Here is a 19,136-nt window from a genome sequence, read left to right as displayed (position 1 = left end):
GGGCTTGCCCCACTCGGCGCCTCACCCGCCCGCCTCTCTTTCTCTCCCCCGCCCCTGCCCGAGACACTCGGAGTCGAAGCAGGTGCATGCGCAGTGCGGTGGCGCCCGGGCGCGCTTGCGCAGTCACCTGCTGCTGGCCGCCCCCCCGGTACATCCGGGTCAGCGCACGCCCGCCCGCACGGCCGGTGCCCGCGGTGCTGTGCGGCCGCTCCCCCCCCCCGCTCCCCCTCCCCGCGCGCGCTCCCGCCGCCGCGCGCGCTCCCGGCGCGCTCCCGCCACCAGCGCGCGCTGCTCCGTCGCCGCTCCGGCCGAGCGGGGGAGGCGGCGGCTCCGGCTCCGGCTCCGCTCCCGATCGCGGTCCCGCTCCGGATCCCGGTCCCGCATCGCCGTGCGCGGGGCGGCTCGGTGAGTGCCAGCGGCGCGGAGGGCGGGAGGGGCCGGGCGGGGCGCTCTCCGCTGCATCCCCCGTGTTACCGCGGCGCCTGCGGCGCGACCCCCGCCCCGTTCCCGCGGGGCCCCCGTTCCCCGCCCGGCTCCAGCTGTTGCTCTCCCCGCTCCCCCAGCGCTTCGCAACTTCTCCCGTCCCGCCGCCGCTTCCCCTCGCACGGCGGGGAGGGGCCCCGGGGCGCGGGGGAAGCGGCGACCGCTGCTCCGTCGCCGGGGGAAGCACGCGGGTCACCAGGGACTGGCCGCCCTGCCCTGGGCTTCCCCGGCGCTCCGGCGGCTCCTTCTCCCTGTCGCGAGCACGGGGTCTGGTTGGCACCCGGTGCGAGTGCGGGCGGCTCCCCTGGGATGCAGGTAGTTCCGCGGGATGGAGTGACAGTGTTAATGGATAACGGGAGCAGCGGGAGGGGGAGACCTCTTGAAGGGGCATCTGCAGTCTTTCGGAGTGTGGCTGAGCATGCAGCGGGTTAAGCGGAATACAGGGATCGTAGCGTATTTGTCATGGTTAGGGTGTATCCTGCAGGTTTGTGTGCGGCGCTGTGATGCTGGGACTGTAATTCCAGGTGGGGTGAAGGTGAATTTGGAGTCTGTAACAGGAGAGTGTTGTTTCTAACCTATTCATTATATAGCTGATAAAGTCAAATTTTAATTGCATTATAATTTTCTCCCGTGTAATTCGAGAATAAGGATGCCTGCAACTTAATTTTGTTTTGTTACTTTTTAATCTGGTGTTATATCTCACTTGGTCGTAAAATATAAGAAGCTTCTTCACAGAAACATTTCAGATACCAAAGAAATCAAGAGACTGTGTGTTACAAAGGTTTTTGAAGTTTTTTTCTTTATCTGTTCCATAGCATCAGCATCCTGGATCCAAATGTCAGCAATAGTGTGACAGCTGTCATGCTACTGTGTTAGTGGAGTCTTACTAACATTTAAATCTGTCATTCTGAGTTTCTGGTAACATAGTATGGAAACACAAGTGTACATTAGCATGAATGTTAATCCTTAAACCAGTAAAACATTTTCTAGATTGATCTGATAATCTGGATTCTTCCTTATTACTGTTTCTAATGGTAAAAATTGCAAAGTCTCTTTTGCTCAAATTCTCTCCCCTCTCATTGGAAGAATCTTCTTTCTTTGTGCTCTGACTACTTGGACTTTAAATACAGCAATTAGTTAATGAGCATTTTCTGTTGTAGGTTGTAGCAGATACAGATGTTGGACAGTAAACAGCCTGAGATTACTGTTGTCAAGGTTGGAACATGGATCCAAACTTAAAAGGTTCTCCCAACAAACTCCTTTGTTCAGCAAGGTGTGTTTTGCAGAATGTACCTTTGGTTCTGTGTGGCAAGCTTAACAGCAAAATCCTAAACCACATGAATAAGATACTGCTGTTACATGAAGTTGGATTGTTTCTTGCCTGGCATACAGAGAGTATTCTATTGTTGAAACAGAAGCTTTGAGTAGGAGAGAAGATAGCTTTTTATCCCAGTCAGACTGTCACATTTGTTACTGCATATATTAGCTGTCTGAGAGCAGGGGCTGTGGAAAGAAGTGATCCCAGGATCTGTTTCAAAATATCCCTGTCAAGAAGTACCACGGTTGTATGAAAGTAAGGAATGAATTTGATCCCATCTGTTATACGACTTCCATTTGTCATCAGGTGCTCTAGATTTTCTTCCTTGTTTGCAGTTTAGCTGGGGCCACCTGAGGGGACAGATTAAAGAAGAGATTGTCTTCTGAAAGTCTCTGCCTCTTCCTGTGAAACTTTCCCTCCCCTGGCTGTGGAAACCTGGTGTCAGCCAGTTCTCTTCTTGCACACAAAACTGTCCTGTCCCTTTATCTGAGTTTTGTGTGAGTCTTAATCTCTTAATAAAAAGAAATGAATCAATTTTTCATTGCGTCTATCAATAGTTATATATATTTGCAAAAGAATTACTTGTTAAATTAATTGAATGCAATAGTTTAAAGACACTTATGTGGGGACCTTAAGGTATCTGTCACCAGATCTCTAACAGTGCTCACTAAACACTTGGAATTAATACTGTAAAGAGACAGAAGGGTGGGGAATATTTGTATTGCAAACTACTGAATTATTGAGTAATACAGTAACAGAAATTGTCTCTGTCATTTGGAAAAGCATATGTAGGGGCCACTTTGGATTTCTGCAGCTGCTGTGGCATGGTAAACATAAATGCAGATTTTTTTCCTCTCACTGTGTATTTTGGAGAATACAGACACACAAACAGCCTGCAGTCCCCTTTTTCTTGTGCCTGCTTGCCAGCTGGGGGCATAGATGGAACCAACACATATCTTGATATAATGGAGACAGGCAAAATTAAAGCTTGTGTGCAAGGAGTTGGATTTGTTTCTTCAGCAGGTTTGTGTGTGGCTGCTGAAGTTCATTTGGTTGGTGGTTTCTCGGAAATGATGGCGCTAGTGTAAGTCAAGGTTGTCACCTTTGCCTGTCCTTCCTAAAGGCTTGTTCTCTTTAATTATACCAAGAGTTTCTGTAGTTGATGTTGATGGGCATGAGTTGAGAATGACTCCTGTTCATTAAGGTAATGTTAACTACCCTGAAGTATATTACAAATCGATTTTATGAGACACGTTCATTGTAAAAATATTTGAAAATGTATCTTCAAAGCTGAAATATTTTGAGTGTTGTCAAATTGCATCTCATGGATTATCAGCTGTCAAGCAAATGTGCTACAGGCAAGGCATGCAGCTCATGTGAATATATGTGCTGAATCCACACAAGGCTTGAATGTCAGTGCCAGCTCCTGTGCTTAGAACCAGGATGCAGAGAGTCATCCTGGTAGTCATTTTGGTCCAACTGAATCCCTCTGGCCTCTCAACATGGCTTCAGAGGCGATTGAGAGTGCAGGGACTGGGGATATGAAGGCAACTGTGCTTGGATTGGAAAGAGTTAAGCTCTCGGGACCCTGAGGCATTGGCACTGCTTACTAGCCATGGCACCTGAAATACATGCACCAGTTAGGCAGGGTAAGAATTATTTCAAATAATTTTCCAGCTGTAAATGTTGGCCACTTGTATGTACCATTTGATGTCTTTTCTACTCCCATTCATTTGCGTATATCAAGAGCGCTTTTAAATAAATGGATAGTCCTCTTGCATACTTAAGTTTTCCTTTATTATTAATCTATGGCCATATAAACTTTACTTAGGAGTATCAATATTTTCTTCCTTGGAATCGTGGAAAATTTAGCACCTCTACCCAATGCTGAGAAATCTTCATTTCTCTTCATGTGTACGGAGACAGGGACTTATTTGATTGCCTTTAATTTCAGGATCTTGTATAAAATCACCTCAGTTTCCCCCCATCTGTGATTCAAGAATTTTCTCTTGAGTGCCACAAGTTGGCTGCTGCAGCTGGCAGAGTGTTTCCAACTGTCTAAAATTTGCTGAGAGTAATAGGCTCTTATATAGGCGCTGTTTTACATTTGCAGTTCCAGTGCTTACTGGGGATACGTGTATTGCAATCATGTAAACAGCAGAGCTTAACAGAAACCAGTAACAAACAATGAGCAGTTTTAGAATTGACTAGGTAAAGCTGAAAGTGTTTTTAGTTGCAGCATTTTCTCCTGTGTTCCCCATCCCCTGTGGTTTTAATTGCATTCTGCTTTTTAGAAATGGCATTTTGTTCTCTCTGTCACGTGAAAGCCTGATGTAGAGAGAATAGCTTCACTGTGGAAACAGTGGAACTAGTTACAGGCAAAACATAATTGAAAGGTGCAGGGAAAATAGTGAGTTCTTTGGCCTTTCACTCACGATCATTTGAATTTCAGGATAGTTGTAAGACAGTCATGGTTGTGAGGTAAGGGCTGACCCTGTCCTTCTCAGTCTGTTTGTGTGGGTTATTCAGAATTCAGATCGGTTGTTACAATCTTTGTTGTCTTGTTATTCTGCCCTTTTCATTTACTGTTGCTATTGAATACAGTGATATTGATGAAATGTTTAGTAATTTATTTCTGGTGAACTCTGATGATGTTAATGCTGTTCATGAAATTGATTTGTAAAAGGATTTTTAGTACCAGACTTACTATCTTTGAGTGTTCTTTAGCATTGCTTTTTCAGCACCTAGAAGAAGAATTTTTATGTTTCTAGTACCTGGACAAGTATTGACTAATTTGTGTGTCTTGGGAAAGGCTGTTGTTTCCCTTATTTGCACTAACCTAAAGTTCTGATGCTGCATTTAGGGAATGGTATATGACTGACCAAACCTGCCATTTTTTTCTACTACATGAAATCATTGGGGGACTGTAGGAAAAATTGGGGACCAAATATCTCTGAAACAAAGAGATTGTACATAAGTACAATATTCAAGTGTTTAAAACTAGTTTTCTCTAATGATGTTTGTATGGGAGGATATATTTTTATTCAATTACTCCCATTCAGTGAAAGTGCTCTATGGTTTGTGGTCTTGATTACTAAGTGCTGGACTGTTTCTCTGGCTTGTATCTACAGCATTTGGGATTCCCAGGTGGTCCCTGTGCAAACAGTGTGACTGGGTCTGGGACAGCTTAGCTTGTGAGATTTGAGTGTGTTCAATTTGGTGTGGCTGTAGCTACAAAAATAGCTTGCCTTGCAAAACAGGCCTTCTGTCTGCCACCCACACCAAAACCTAAAGCTTGATCCTGTAGGCAGTTAATACGTTTTATCTGGGAGGCTGATTCCATCAGCAAATGCTTTACCTGAAATTGGTGTCCACCAGGCAAAAAAAAAATCTTATATTGGTAATCACTTTATATATAAGAAAGTGCAGCAGAACGCTGTCCTAGATATGTTTTTAAAAGCACTTTTTACTTCAGACTACAGGGCTTAAATGTTCCCCAATAGCGGGAGGCTGTTCTGTGAGCAAATTCTGTTTAACTGGCGTAGTTCAAAAGACTCTTAAATTCAGCCATGAGGCAATTCTGGTTCTCCTTCAGTACTAGATGATTAAATTAAATGGAGTGTTAGTGTGAGTAACTTTTTCTGGTGTACTACACAAGGTAATGGACGAGTTCCTAGGAGCCCTAGTTGTAAATTAGGTGACTGGAAAGCTCCGTTTCTGTGTCTAGTGGCTGTAGCAGTTGAATACCTTCAAAAGTTAGATCTAATTGCATATTCTTCCAGTCAGGTGTGGCACTGGGTGATGACTTGTTCTCCTTTTTATTATAGCAGTCTTGAGGGTAACATCCTTACGGAAATGGATTTCTTGCCTTTTTGTGTTGCACAACAAAGGTGTTTGTTTCAGTCTCTGATGTACAAATCATTTTGACCCTCTCCTGAATAAAAAAAATGAGAATAAAAAAAAACCAGAAAAAACCAACCAAACAAAAAAAACCCCAAAAAACCAGACACTTTTCTGATTCTAGTACTGTCATTTTGGAAAAAAAAAAAAGCTGTGAGAATTTATAAGAAATACATTCATAGCAGGGTTGTTTTTTTTGTTTGTTTTGGCAGTTTTGTTGTTGTTTTTTTTTTAAAACAAAACCTTCCTGTTTAGTGTCCTTGAAAGTGAAAATTCTCAAGCAAAGTGCATTCTGGGCATGAAAAGCCAGTTCATTTCTTGTTGTATTTGCACCTTTTATGTGCTGAGACATACAGTTACTTGAAACTGTTCCCTTCAAAGGTGGAAGTGAAATATGTAACCACTAGACTTCATGAGGCTCAAAGATAAAATCGCTGACCTTTTATATAAATGAAGATCATACAGACAAGAGAGAGCATTGTGTAAGGATTGCTTATGGAAGCAGTTAATTGATTCGGAGTTTAGATTTCCTGCTTCTGTGTAGAAGCTCTGTGTGGGGAGATGTGGATTTGTCAGCTGAACAGGCAATTGAATTGTAATGATGGTTTTGAATCTTTTGCTATGGCTACTTTGCTTGTTCCCATGTATAACTGACTAAAGTCATGTTCTTCTAAGCACTAAAATAGTAAATGCTTTACCTGTTCTTACCTTTGCATCTCAGAGTTCAGAGCTGAATTAGTTTCTTAGCAGGAGTAACAGAATAGCATAATCTAGTTGATATCTCCAGCCTTGAAGTTCGGAGAGCAATCCTGCAAGAACTTTCAACTAGCCTAACAAAGCCCAAGTTGTTTTCTTATCTCTTCTGAAGTTTCCGGTTTTAGCAGTGTTTGAAGCTGTTATGGGGAAACTCTCCATTATTCTGTGACTCTGGCTTCTTAATAAACATGGGGTAGAATTGTGTCCCGCTGGGAAACTCACTGTAGGTGTGACTGGCAGTAGAGTCTAGTAAATGGCAGTGTAAGAGACTATTGATTAAGATCTAATATTTTGAGTGTGACATAATATTGATGTTAATATTGTGTCAGGTTTTCAAAGGAATTTCAGTCAAATGACTTCAGTAACTGCCAAAAGTGAAGCTTGGAAACAGATGTTGTAATGGGAGTCTTAAAATTTGACAGCTCTTCAAATAACTTTAGTGCATCTCAGCTTTAGAGCAGAGTGTTTTTGCAGGGCTGATGCCTCTTGCTTTGCTTTTCTCCCTGTCCCTAGTCCAGAACGGGCCTCAGTTTGACCCCATTACAGTCCTATGAAAACTCATGCTCTAATAAACATGTATCCAGGCAGGCAGCATGGAAGAAGAAACAGGTTTGGATGGAGAGGATGGCTGAGGTGAGGAGAGATGGCAATTAATTAGGAGAAGGAGCAGCTCACTTTGAGTTGAAAGAAGGGAAGAATATTAATTAGAATCTGGGACTGAGTTAGGCCCAGGTTGATGATAAACTAGCAGAGAGGTTGGGCTCTTTGGCTGTGTGGAAAGTGTTGGTCAGTACTGAGGAAGTGTATAGGAGTGATGCTGCCTCTCACCCAGCATCTTGGGGACATCATGGAAAATGAGGACTTGCTGGACAAAGAAAATACGTAAAAGAGAGCTGATGGGCAGGGAACAGTGGACAGGAGGAGTATTTTGTAAAGAAATAGGTCTGTTGGACAAGGAACTTGTGATGGTAAAAGCAGAGTTAGAAAATCTGTAAGGAAGGGACTAAAGTGAAATAAAACAGTTTTGTCCATTGCCAATAGTAGCCAACATGTCTTCACTACTTTAGCTTAATATGTATCTCTGAGCGGTAAAAATTGATGTTGTGAGCAAATGTTTCTGATTCTGGTTGTGTGCTATGTAACCAAGAGGATGAATTGTCTGGGCTCATTTCCTGGTTAAGAGTTTATACCGCTAGGCTACAAAGCAGTGCTCAAAAGTCCAGAAATTGCAGAAAGCAAGGAGCCATGAATGAATACATAATTGGAGACCATTTCTTCTATTAGTTCCTTGCTTCATCCCCCCCCCCCCCCCAGGTGTCTGGTGCTAGTTTAGCCAACATAGTGCTCAGCAGTATGTCTTCATTGCTTTAGACTTTAGTACCATGCTCTTGCTAGATTGCTCCAGAGATACAGGTAATTTCCTCATGGATAGTCTGGTACTGCTTTCTGTAAAGTTATCTATTATCAGAATGGTCTAGTGAGATGAGGAAGTAGTTTGCTTCCTATTTTACACGAGGAGCAAAGGCACAGAGAAGTTCAGTTAGTTTTGCATGGTTAGAAATGACTGTAACCTGACTCTTTTTAGACTGGTTTACATATTGCAGTCACATCTCCATAGAACTTGCTACTTTTTTCTTGCTCTGATTCCTTTCTAATAATGAATTCTTACTTCACACTTGCTTCTTGTTTTTGTAGTCTCTTTGGGCATGTAGCTGCCCTAATCGAATCGGAGAACCAGGCAGTGCTCCAGGTCTTGCGGGTTGTTGCAGCAGCAGCACATGGCCATTCAAAAGGCAAAGTTGTTTCTACTCTCTTCTTTTGTAACTATGTAGCTTGCTCAGAGAAATGAGGAAGTGTTAATTCCGGCATTGTGTGACTGGAGAACTTGTACTCTGGTGTTAGTAGCTCCTTTAAACATTTGGTATTGATGCGTTCCTTCTCTGTGCAGTATTCACACAGTTTTAGGGCCAAACAGGCACATGTTGTGAAAAGACACCTACTTGGTGTTTAGATGTTATGGAGGAGTTGAAGTGCTGCTGCAGCCTTATTAACAGAATTGTGGGCAATGAATTCCTTTCTCTGCTTTATGGTGAAGGAAGGAGGAATGGGCTGGTTTTTATTTTTCAGGTGGGAGTCTCATAATCGTCCACACTGCTCTGCTTATCTGTTTAATTTGACAGTTCTGTCCTGCTGTCACCACTGGACCTGTAAGCTCTTTCTGTTTTGTAGACCCTTGTGACTCTTGAGTTTCTCTGTTGAAATGAAATTGTATCAACCAACATAAGAAGTATAAAACTGTTGTTTCTTCTGTCAGTAGAAGGAATGGTAAAAAACCTTTTGCTACCCTCTTGGCTTTTTGGTGGTTTGTGTGTGTGTGAGTTTTTAATTTTTTTTCATTTTTATTTTGAATCATGCTCATCACTCAGTTTTTCTTGGAAACTTCCTTTTTAAGAGAAATGCTATGAATTAAGGTTATTCTGGTTAGAAAACTAGTAGTTTAAAACAAACAAACAAAAAAAAACAACAAAAAAAGAAAAAGTGTTTATTCCTGGGTAAAGAAAAGACCAGTAGCCTCTATGGGTGGAGCTGTGGTATTTTGCCTTTTCTTACCAGACCTGCTGTATTGGCTTATGTTCAGTTAACATTTGGCTGATCAGCTTTGCAGCTTGGAGGACTAGAAACACTTCTGCTATGGAATAAATTTGGTGGAAACTTGCTTTCTCTTGAAACTGTGGCATTCATTGGTAGCAAATGTCTCTTCAGTCTTAAGGCAGAGATCTTTCTTCCCTGTCAGAGAAGGAAATGATCACGGGAGTGCTTTTGATCTCAAGAGTCAGTCTGGGTTTCTCAGAAGCACAGCTGGCTTCTGATGTGATACTGGGAATGTGACAAACATTGGTGTTCAAACCTGAGGTACTTTCATGTGGAAAAGGACACATAAACAAAATCTTTAAACAATTAGAACCTCAGGTGCTGTGTCTGGCCTTACATAGGCTTTTTGTGTATTTAGTTGTGTGATGTCAGCTCTGCCCACCTTTACCTCTGTGGGTGGATTTATTCAATTTGAGTCTCTTCAGTTCAAGTAGGAATTGTAGTGACACTTTATAAAAGAACACGAACTACAACATGCTGAAGCACAGCTACGTGTGGGTGAGTCAGGAGAGAGCTGGAGTAGCAGCACTAAAAAGAAAAGGAAGTACAGTCATGATAAAACTTTATTTTAGAAGGGGAAAAAAGCAACCAACCCAACAAAAAAAAAAAAAAAAAAAAAAGGCAAATCAAAAGCCATCTGTCTCCAGAGGATGGGACATAATAGTGCTATAGTTTGTATCTTGGTTACTCTCCGTGTGTATAGATTTTTGTGTGTGTATAAATCTGTTGTTACAGATGTTGTTATGTACACCCATGTGCTTGGTGTGCCTGTACACTGTGCAGGTAGTCAGCTGGATTGTGTCTCAAGACACTACTCAAGCAGGACAGTTGTATCCAAAGCAAATTCTACATCTGAGCTGATGTAGAATCCACGTATACTTTCAGGAAACTAATATTTTAATTGCTGGCCAAAATACCTCAGTGATTTTTAAGACCCTATTTTGGTATATGAGTGATACAGGCTTTGCTTATGCTCATGTTCCATCTGTTGGGGGCAGGTCCTCCCTGCCAGGGGACAAGCATGCACACACTGCCTCATCAGGGCACTGTGTGTTGCTGACAGTTGTCAGGAAATAAAAAATGCCATGTACAATAAATTCAATTTCTTACAATTGTTGGATTTACAACACTGCCAGGATGATTCAGTAGTGCATAATTTTGTGTTTTTGATGTATATGCAATAGCTTCAGTAAAGGAACTAAAAATCACTTACTGAGTTCCAGTAATTTGTGTTTAGCTTCCACAGTTACATAGCTTTTACTTCCTAAGAGAACATGTCATATTTGGTTTTAGTATTTTGGCATGTTAAAAAAAAAGTTGAAAGTCAGACTTTTTCTTTAAAATGAAGAGCACAATTGTTGTGCCTAGAATTGGTCTGTTTCCTGGTTCTGAATCAGTGTTTGAGAAATAGAGAAAGCACAACAAAAAAACCAACTAAATGCATTTACTTGGTAAAATGTTGTGCTCTGCAAAAGGATTGGTGTTTTGTTTTTGTCATGTGTTGTAAAAAAGCAAAAATTTCATTTCACAGTTCAAGATATTTTTTAAAAACTTAATCATGAGAAAGATAAGCTATTTTATGTTGGTACTTCAGTGTATCTGTTTTCAAGGACAGTGTTCAATCTTATGCTACAACTTTTTGGAAGTCTAGAGACAGAAAAAAATTGAAGCCAGTGAGTGAAAGCTGTGTTAGATATGTCTGAGCAGTCATCATAGCCCTTTATAAATACCCTAATTCTTTGAAGTGCTTGTGCTTATGTGTAGTTTTTTGCTTGGTTTAGAGCTGGTTTATTTAAGGTATTCTTTTTACCCTTTGCCTTAGGCAGTCCCAGAGTATGAATTTCTGCACTTCATCTGCTGCCCTTCACTGAAGGAGGGCACCTTGTAAAAGTATTTTCTCTCTTATCAGGTGGTTATTTTGTGTAACATCATCTCTCCCTTACTGCTGTCAGCTGTGCTCTGCTTTGTAAATTGCTGAGGCTGCTGTTACAGGACTGGCCCGTAGCGGAAATGTGGAGGCTGTGTCCTGCCTGCAGTGCTGTAATAGAAGTAACTGGAAGGTGGGGTTCATGCTCTTGTTTTACATCTGCTCAGATAGTTTCACTGTCACTGCTCTGTCCTTCCTTATCATCTTTTATTTAGCACTTGTGTAAAAAGCTCTTCTTGCTTGTCCTTCAGGAAATATCTGACATAGATAGCATTCTTTGTGTTTTCTTTTGCTCTTACCAGCCATACTTTTCTCTGCTTTATGCTTCCCCCTGAATGCTCCTAAACCAGAAAGTTTAGAGTAACTAAAAGGAGCTATTGGTAGAGTTTGAGTAGTACAGTAGTACAGTACTGCTTCTTTCACTTAGCATCATTAATATTTGTAATCATCTCTGCAAAGTTGAGGCTAGAACTGCCCGAAAAGGAAGTTGTTTGAATTTTGTCTTTCAACTTTCCTTTTTCTTCATAGAATCATAGAATTATTTGGGTTGGAAGGGACCTTAGAGATCACCTAGTGGCAGGCCCCCTTCTCCTGATGGAGGAGGTTCAGGGGTTCTGGAAGTGTGCTCCTTGTAGCCTGTTTATCAGTTTTGAATGCAGGGCCAGTCAGGCCAGGAGTTCAGAGAGGTTTGTTTTGAACTGTGCTTTGGAATTGGGGAAGGCTTGTTGAATAGGACATGGCTTCCTTTCTTTCTCTTTTCTTTCTTCCTATTTATGCTGTTTCTCACGGTTTCTCAGTACTTGTAATTGGGGCGGACTGTAGTTGTCTGGTTTGCATATCTGACAAATACTCCTTTTGGATCTGAGTAAAGTTTACTGTGCAGAAGCAAACTTTTCTTCTTTGTGAAGAGCCGTGAGACACTACTCTTTTCCAAAACAGTGCTTCCAGGGGAAAAAAAAAAATCATCTTTCTTTTGCAGTGAAACTTATCTTCAAAGTCAGTACTTCAAACTTTCCTAGTATCATTTGAGAAGAACTAAATTCAGCATCTATTACCTGTGATTTTACAATAGAATACATTTATGCATTTTTTAGTTATATGGGAGTAATTCTGAAAATCTGGTTTGGCTTTTGTAGTTTTTCTTGGACAAGTTTGAAAAAGGTAATGTTCTTTTCTTAGACAGGTGGGGTCAATATCCTTCCCTCTCCAAATTTTGTAAGTTGCTTATGAAAAGAAGCCTTTAGGGGAAGTTTGTCTCTGACACAGTAGCTGTGTCCTCAGTCCGGAAACTTAGTGATTAGTTCCTCCTTTGCATACAGCACCTTGCCTATAGTGCCAAGTAGTTGACTCTCTGTACCTTACAAAATGAGACTGATTTAATCTTTAAATACAAATAGTATGGTCATGGTTTTTAAACATGCTGCACTGTTGTTTTAATAGCTAGCTAGACTTCAAAGAAATTATTTTGGAAAACACTTGTGAAAGGTACAGCTCCAGAACTACCCCATCTTAATGAGACTTGCACCTCTTACTATTGACTTACATGTATTTTATCTAAACCTGTGTTTATAGAAAACTGCAGCACGTATAAAGATTGAAACAGTAATATCAGTACCTTTGACTTACCGAGAGTAGAAAGGATGGAAGTGTATTTTCTAGTCTATTTGCCTGCTAATAGGGGATCAGTTCAGCTTATCATGTTTATAAGAAAATGATTGTTTTTGCGTTTGTCTCATGGCCCAGCTTCTGACTCACTGGAAGGTTTGGATAGAAATGCATCTTCTATTGCATAATACTTGCAAGCATACTATTTATAATACATCAGTGTAAAATATATTGATATTAATATTGGTATTAAACACGCGATACGAAATACTCTGGGCTATGCAAATAATTATTTCAGAATTCAATAGGTGGGCTATGCAGCAGAAACAACTGTACCAGCTGATCTATTATTTCCTTTTTTTTGTTGAGTGAGATGCTCTAGTCCCAATTGCTTAATTGTTCTGGTCATACAGGTGTGCAGGGTAGGTGATTTGCAAAGGTCCATCTGTTCCAGTGTGATGAAACGAACTGTAATTGTATATTGCATAAATAGAAGTAGTCGTCTAAAGCTTGGACTTACTTGATTTAACAGTTCTGCTTGCCCCAGCCTGTGTACTGGTTGGGCCACACAAAACAGGCTTGTGAAACTGGTCCAGACTTCAAACAAACAGCTTGTGGGCTTGTAGTAGTTTTAACTAGTGAACTCACCCATGTTAGCCCAGTGGTGTTGCTGTTGGTAGAACAGAGGAAGTAAGGCAAGAACTGTTTCATCTCTGGCAGTCATGGCTTAAAATATTTAAAGTGCTAGAGAGACCAAAGGACATAAATACAGATCTTAATTTTATACTTTTGAACCTGCTGTGTAGAAAGGCTTTGTCTTATAGCTAGCTGAACTTTCTGTTTTCTGCCATGTGATGGTGGTTGGGTTTGGGTATTTTTTTTATATGCAGTAAATAGAGTAATTTGTATTCCAAATGAGGAATTTGTCTGTATTATTCACTCATAAATACTAACGCCTTTTATTTATCTTGGAAATCCTTTGACGAAGTTGTCTGGCTGTGAAGAGCATCAGGTTTTGCTTCTAACAAGAAAAAAGGTGTGCAGTTCTCTTGTCTGACACAGCAGAAGATGAGCCAAAGAATTGAACTGTGGCCTTTGGCAGTTCTGTATCTTCCCCTGAATGCAAGGCTTTTCTGTTAAAGGGTGGGTTTTTTGTTTCTACCGTGGTTTGTTAGCATTCTAAAAGGAGACCTAAGGATGTGACTCAACCTTGCAGAAGGAAGGAAATATGAAATGTAGGCTACTCTCCTGTCTCCTGTTCTGAACTTACAGCAGACCTTTGCAGAGGGCTCTGTATTGTTGCTAAATAAGTGTAGAACTGCTGTACTCTGCATGACAGGGGAAGCACGGCACTGTGAGTATTCTGGCTTTATGGAAAAGACACTGCATTTAATGACATCTTGCATGTCAGTAAAACAAAAGTAACCTACACCCTCATTTTAATAGTTTCAGTCCAAAGGAGTATCAAATCCCATGTTTTTAGGTTGTGTGAACAAAATGCTCTGTATCCTTGTTGTGAGAGGGGAGTTTAAGGTGGTGGATTCAGGTTTGCTGACATTGGTGTGCAAACAGGAGAAGTGTGGATAGGAGGATGATAGTACTGCTGGTTCTCCATTTTTATAGATACTTGAATCATTTTGTCACTTAAGAGGTCTGAATACGATTATTCCTGTCATCTGTTGTTCCAAAAAAAATTTGTATTCAATACAAATTTAGAAGCCGAAGTGGCAATCATAAATATTAAACTTCTTGGTTTATGGTAATCTTCTTTGTTTAAAAATAGTGTGCTAGCTAAGGAGCAGAAGTTGTCTTTATTCCACTTTTTATAAAATAGGCCATAGTCCCAGGATAGATATCTTCTTCATGGCATTACTCTAACTGGTTTTGTTTTTCCCTGGCTTGGGGATGGACAGTGTGCTGAAGTACAGTTTTATAATAAGTAAAAAAAGCAAGAAGAAACCCAAACAAAGTCCAAAAAACCAACACAAATCACAACTGGTGGTACCTCTGAGCCAGGGGAGAGACTTGCACAGCCATACAAGCAGTTTCTCATGGCAGCTGAGGCGAGTGGCAATTCCCAGTACTTTGGTAGTAGGAACAAAAAGGTGCGTCTGAGATCTGGTTGATTGCTGATCCAGGACTTCTGCACTATAACCTCGCTCTTGGTCTGTTGTGCTCCAATTTGAGCTATAGGGTGAGTGAAAAAGGGGAGACCTTCAGGAAAGTAGAGATGGAAGGAGAACTGGTGGCAGAAGGTGGACTTTGTTAAAGCTGCAGTCTTGTGGGCTTAGTATTTGATTAATGATCTGTTCAGGTGCCACCTAAAAGAGTACAGTCATCCAGGGCTTTAGGAATAGATTAAAGAAACTCCATGAAGCTTCTGCAGATCAGCCTTGTTCTGAGAAAGGTTGAAGAGTCCAGATGAACCAAACAAAACCCCACCACACCATCACTGCCTTTTTCTGCTTGTTTGCAGAGATTGAGTCTGCATGGATTTCAGTAAATGGTTGACCTAGTTTGTTGGCTAGCAAACTAATATACATGTCTGCTTTCTGTAAAAGCTGGTCATAGATCAAGGTAATGTGTAAGGTGATTGGATATCTTAGAATGTCTATTTAGTTCACTAAGCTAAATACCTTAGGCCTTGATTTTAAGGAAATTGAAAGGCAATGTGATAAAGGTATATTAAATAAATGATATAGCACAGGCTGACAGAATGGCTGAGGAACTTATGGCAATATCTGTAAAATAAATGAGGCTCTTTTTTCTCCCTCCCCTCACACAGAACTTAATTGCACTGTGGCACTTGCTGTCACTATTGGTTGGAGAGGCTGAAGATGTTCATATCCAATGTGCAGAGGTAACCTGTAGTTCAGGCAGTCTCTGCATTACCTCTGAAGTGGTCCCGAGGATATTTCCTTAAATACCTGCTGTTGGACTAGGTAAACACTTGGTGTGAATCATTTTGGCTGTTTATACACTGCAAAAAACATCCATTTGCATTTAATATATGTGAGTGTAATGGGTAATAAATTGTCTGTGTTCAGTGTCAAGGTCCTTTAACGTTTAAAGAGGAAATTCAGGGCTTTTCTTTGTCTTTGGATTTTAGCAAGTATAGAGACAAAGAAAGGCTATTCCATGAAAAAAAGCTTCTGTTACAATGAGGATGTTCAGCTTTAAGTAATGCTTGAGTTTATAACTTCTGTAAAAATAGGAGCATGTCTGTACTAATTCTTTTATCACTGCTGAAAATCAATGTGTTTAGAGTTAGTGATAGTGCTGGTTGTGATACTGATTGTGAGATTTTTTTGACACCGAAGAATAGAGTGAGAGAAGCCAATCACCTTTTTTTTATTAAAGGCCACTAGATACAAAATCCTGTACCTTGAGAGCTGTTTCTGAAGTAGTCCTAAGTCAGGATCTTGTGTCATTCCTGTGGCAGTTTTCTTTATAAAAGATGCTGAATGATTATTCACATACCACTATTCAGGGTGGAAGGTGATTTTCGAAAGCTGCTGGTGTCAGGCTCTAATCAAACCCCCCATCACCTGCATACTGGCATCAATCAACTTGTTTGCATTTCTGCTCTGCAAAACCAAATTCTGTGACTGGGTTAAGCTTCAGTTGGAGTCTTTTTTGCTACTGTGTACAGCAGGAGAAACAGGTTAACCTGCTCAATGGAAAAGCAACAAATTCTCTCTCTTTTGTTTGTTTGAGGCTAACAGTGCTAAAAGTGGGGGGAGAGAAGGGCAGGAAGAAAATACTTGTTGATTAACAGCTACGGTAATTTTCAAACAGAGCTGTACTTACCCTGTTAGACAGTCTTGTTTAGTATGGAATTGTACAACTCTGTAAAGGTGGGGCTGTATTTATTGGGTGGTTACATTTTCATGCCAGTAGTTTTCTTCATTTTATGAGAGTGCTATAAAAACTGTGTTGTTGATAGTGGTCTGCATGAAACAGAACTTGATGGGTTTTGCTGCTTGAAAGTGGGACTTTTCTGCTAGCAGATGTAGTTCAGGGTTTTTAGTTATAGTGATTCCTGCTTGTATTTAAAATATTGTGTAAACTGACTTTTTGTAGCTATTTTGGTGGCTTTGCTTTTTTTCAGAAGTTAATAGCCTACGTGTGGTTTAGCATGCTACAAGAAAAAATGAAGAGTAAAGGTATAGCAAGAACTTATATAATATAACACAACCAACTTCCCACTATACTACAGCTTCCTACCCACCTCCAGCCCCCCAAACTCCACTGTATCACTGCAGTGGGTTTAATTCCCCCACCCTAGTGCTGACTGAGGGAGCCCTGCACTTCCTGGGTGGATTTAGAGAGATGTTTTATGCTTCCCCCCCCCCCTTCTCCAGCCTGCCATGCTGGGTCAGTGACAAGGCTGTCTGCATCCCATCACAGCTCCTGGGGTCCTGTCCTGTCCTTGAGGCTCAGGTCAGTGTTGGAGGTCTCAGGGATGCTGTAGTCAGCAGTGAGCAGCTCTGGGCAGTGAGAGCAAGCTAGTGCTGTAGTGGGAGATGCCTCTGCCAGTGCCAGTCCCGTGAGGATGTTTCTTGGACCATCCTAGCTGACCAAGAAGCAATCCAGTACATCTCATCGGGCAGTGGAAGGTCTCCTGCTGGGTTCCCAATAGCTTGGATGTGGTGGGCAGCACAGTGTCCGAGGATCTTGCTGCCAAGAGCAGTATGAGGTTCAACAGTGACAAGTGCAAGGTCTGTAACCTGGGTCCAGACAAGCGCTGGTATCAATGCAGGTTGGGGGATGAAGAGGTTCAGAGCAGCCCTGAGGTGAAAGACCTGAGGGCTGCATCCCCAACAGCAGGGCCAGCTTTCTGCCCCTTTACTCTGCTCTCATGAGACCTCATCTGGAATACTGTGTCCAGCTCAGGAGTCCTGAGCACAGGAGAGACTTGGAACTGTTGGAGTGAGTCCAGAAGAGGCCCACACAAGCAATCAGAGGGATGAAGCACTTTTCCTATAAAGGCAGGTGGAAAGAGCTGGGGTGGTTCAGCCTGGAGAAGAGAAGGCTCTGGGGAGACCTTAGAGCACCTTCCAGTACCCAAAGAGCACTTGTAAGGTGGATGGGGCCAGACTTTTGACATGGGCCTGTTGCACTAGCACAAGAGGCAATGGTTTTAAACTAAGAGGCCAGATTTAGACTTGATATAAAGAAGTACTGTTTTGCAATGAGAATAATGGAACACCAGCACAGTTTTCCCAGAGAGGTGGTAAATGCTCCATCCCTAGAAGCATTCAGGGCCAGGTCTGAGCAAGCTGTTTGAGTTGAAGGTGTCCCTGCCCATGGAAGGGTGTTGAACTAGATGACCTTTAAAAGTCTATTCTAATCCAAACCATTCTGATTCTGTTCTTGGCAGGAAATGATGCATTGGGAAAATCTGTTTTGAGATTCTCTTATCTGCTGATTTGTGTTGACTTTGCATTATGTATTCATGGTCTGAGTTGCTTGTTTCCATCTTGTTCTGTTGAGTAGTTAAGAAGCAGAAAAGTAACTTAGATCAAGTTAATTTTTGGACTTGTGAATGTTTTTGTCTGTTTTGTAGTTTTTGACCTCCTTTACTATTTGGAAAGAAGCAGTAGTTAAATCTTCTCAACCAGGAGAATTGAAATGAGCTTAACTTTTTTGCAGCTAAAAATGGTGAACAGTTTGGCCTAATCTGAAGTCCATCAGAGGCAGTCAATAACATGTTGTCAAGGAAAGCTAGAGTTTAACTCTTACTGGTTATGCTTTATATATTCTCTGTGCTGCTAGGGAAAGTAGCCTGGGAAACTGTAGGCATATGTAATGCTGGCAGTTAGTGGAATATCCTAAAGATCCAAGATTTTGTTGATTTGCATTTCATGTTAAACATAAGTCCTACCAAGAATTTAAGCAGGCCATCCTTCCAGGATCAGGTTTCTTTCAAACCAATGCTGTACTTCTGATCCTTTCAGAAATCTGTTCCAAATATGACATGTCTCTGCACTGTAGCCATTATTTAAGACCTTGGTTTACTAACCTGTTGTCTCAAAGCAAATTTGAGTTAAGTATTGGTCTCCCAGATAGTGCCGACAGACTGTTCTGTTTAAATAAAATCAGGAATCACAGTCTTTGTAGTTGTCATATTCACAAGAAACACAAACTCTAAACTGTATCTTAGTGTAAAACCAACATAAATTGTGCATGTAACTGAAACAGTAATTTGGTAGTATTTGTAAGTGACTTTTTTTTTTTTCAACTTACAAGGATTTTGATTGCTGAGTAGTAGCTTTTTGTGCTGGTGTGTAAAGATGAGCAGGAAACGATGGCTGTCCCAACTGCACAACAGCACATTTTGCTGGCTACTGTTAAAGTAACTGGCACGGTCCTATAAAAGGTGTCTGGGGAAATGAAAAAAAAAAATTTCACATACCAGCAAATTCTTTTTGCTGTAATCTGTGTTGTACAAGGACAAAGTACTTTCTTTTTTTATCTCAGTATTCATTGAGC

At 41.3% G+C, this 19,136-nt stretch overlaps 1 protein-coding gene across 4 annotated transcripts in view; it reads left to right on the top strand.

The window, feature by feature from the left end:
* Positions 1-273: 273 nt before the first annotated feature.
* Positions 274-19,136, top strand: part of CYRIB (CYFIP related Rac1 interactor B) — a 75,935-nt gene continuing 57,072 nt past the window's right edge. For 3 of the 4 annotated variants that reach the window (XM_039548818.1, XM_039548816.1, XM_039548817.1), the window contains exon 1: positions 276-405. The gene's annotated coding sequence lies outside the window, so the exon portion shown is untranslated. Of the gene's footprint in view, positions 406-19,136 lie in introns of all 4 variants that reach the window. The other variant, XM_039548819.1, reaches the window with a different exon arrangement.

Source organism: Corvus cornix, chromosome 2 (genome assembly GCF_000738735.6).
Source record: "Corvus cornix cornix isolate S_Up_H32 chromosome 2, ASM73873v5, whole genome shotgun sequence".
Classification (NCBI taxonomy): domain Eukaryota; kingdom Metazoa; phylum Chordata; class Aves; order Passeriformes; family Corvidae; genus Corvus; species Corvus cornix.
This window is presented reverse-complemented; position numbering and strand designations above follow the sequence as displayed.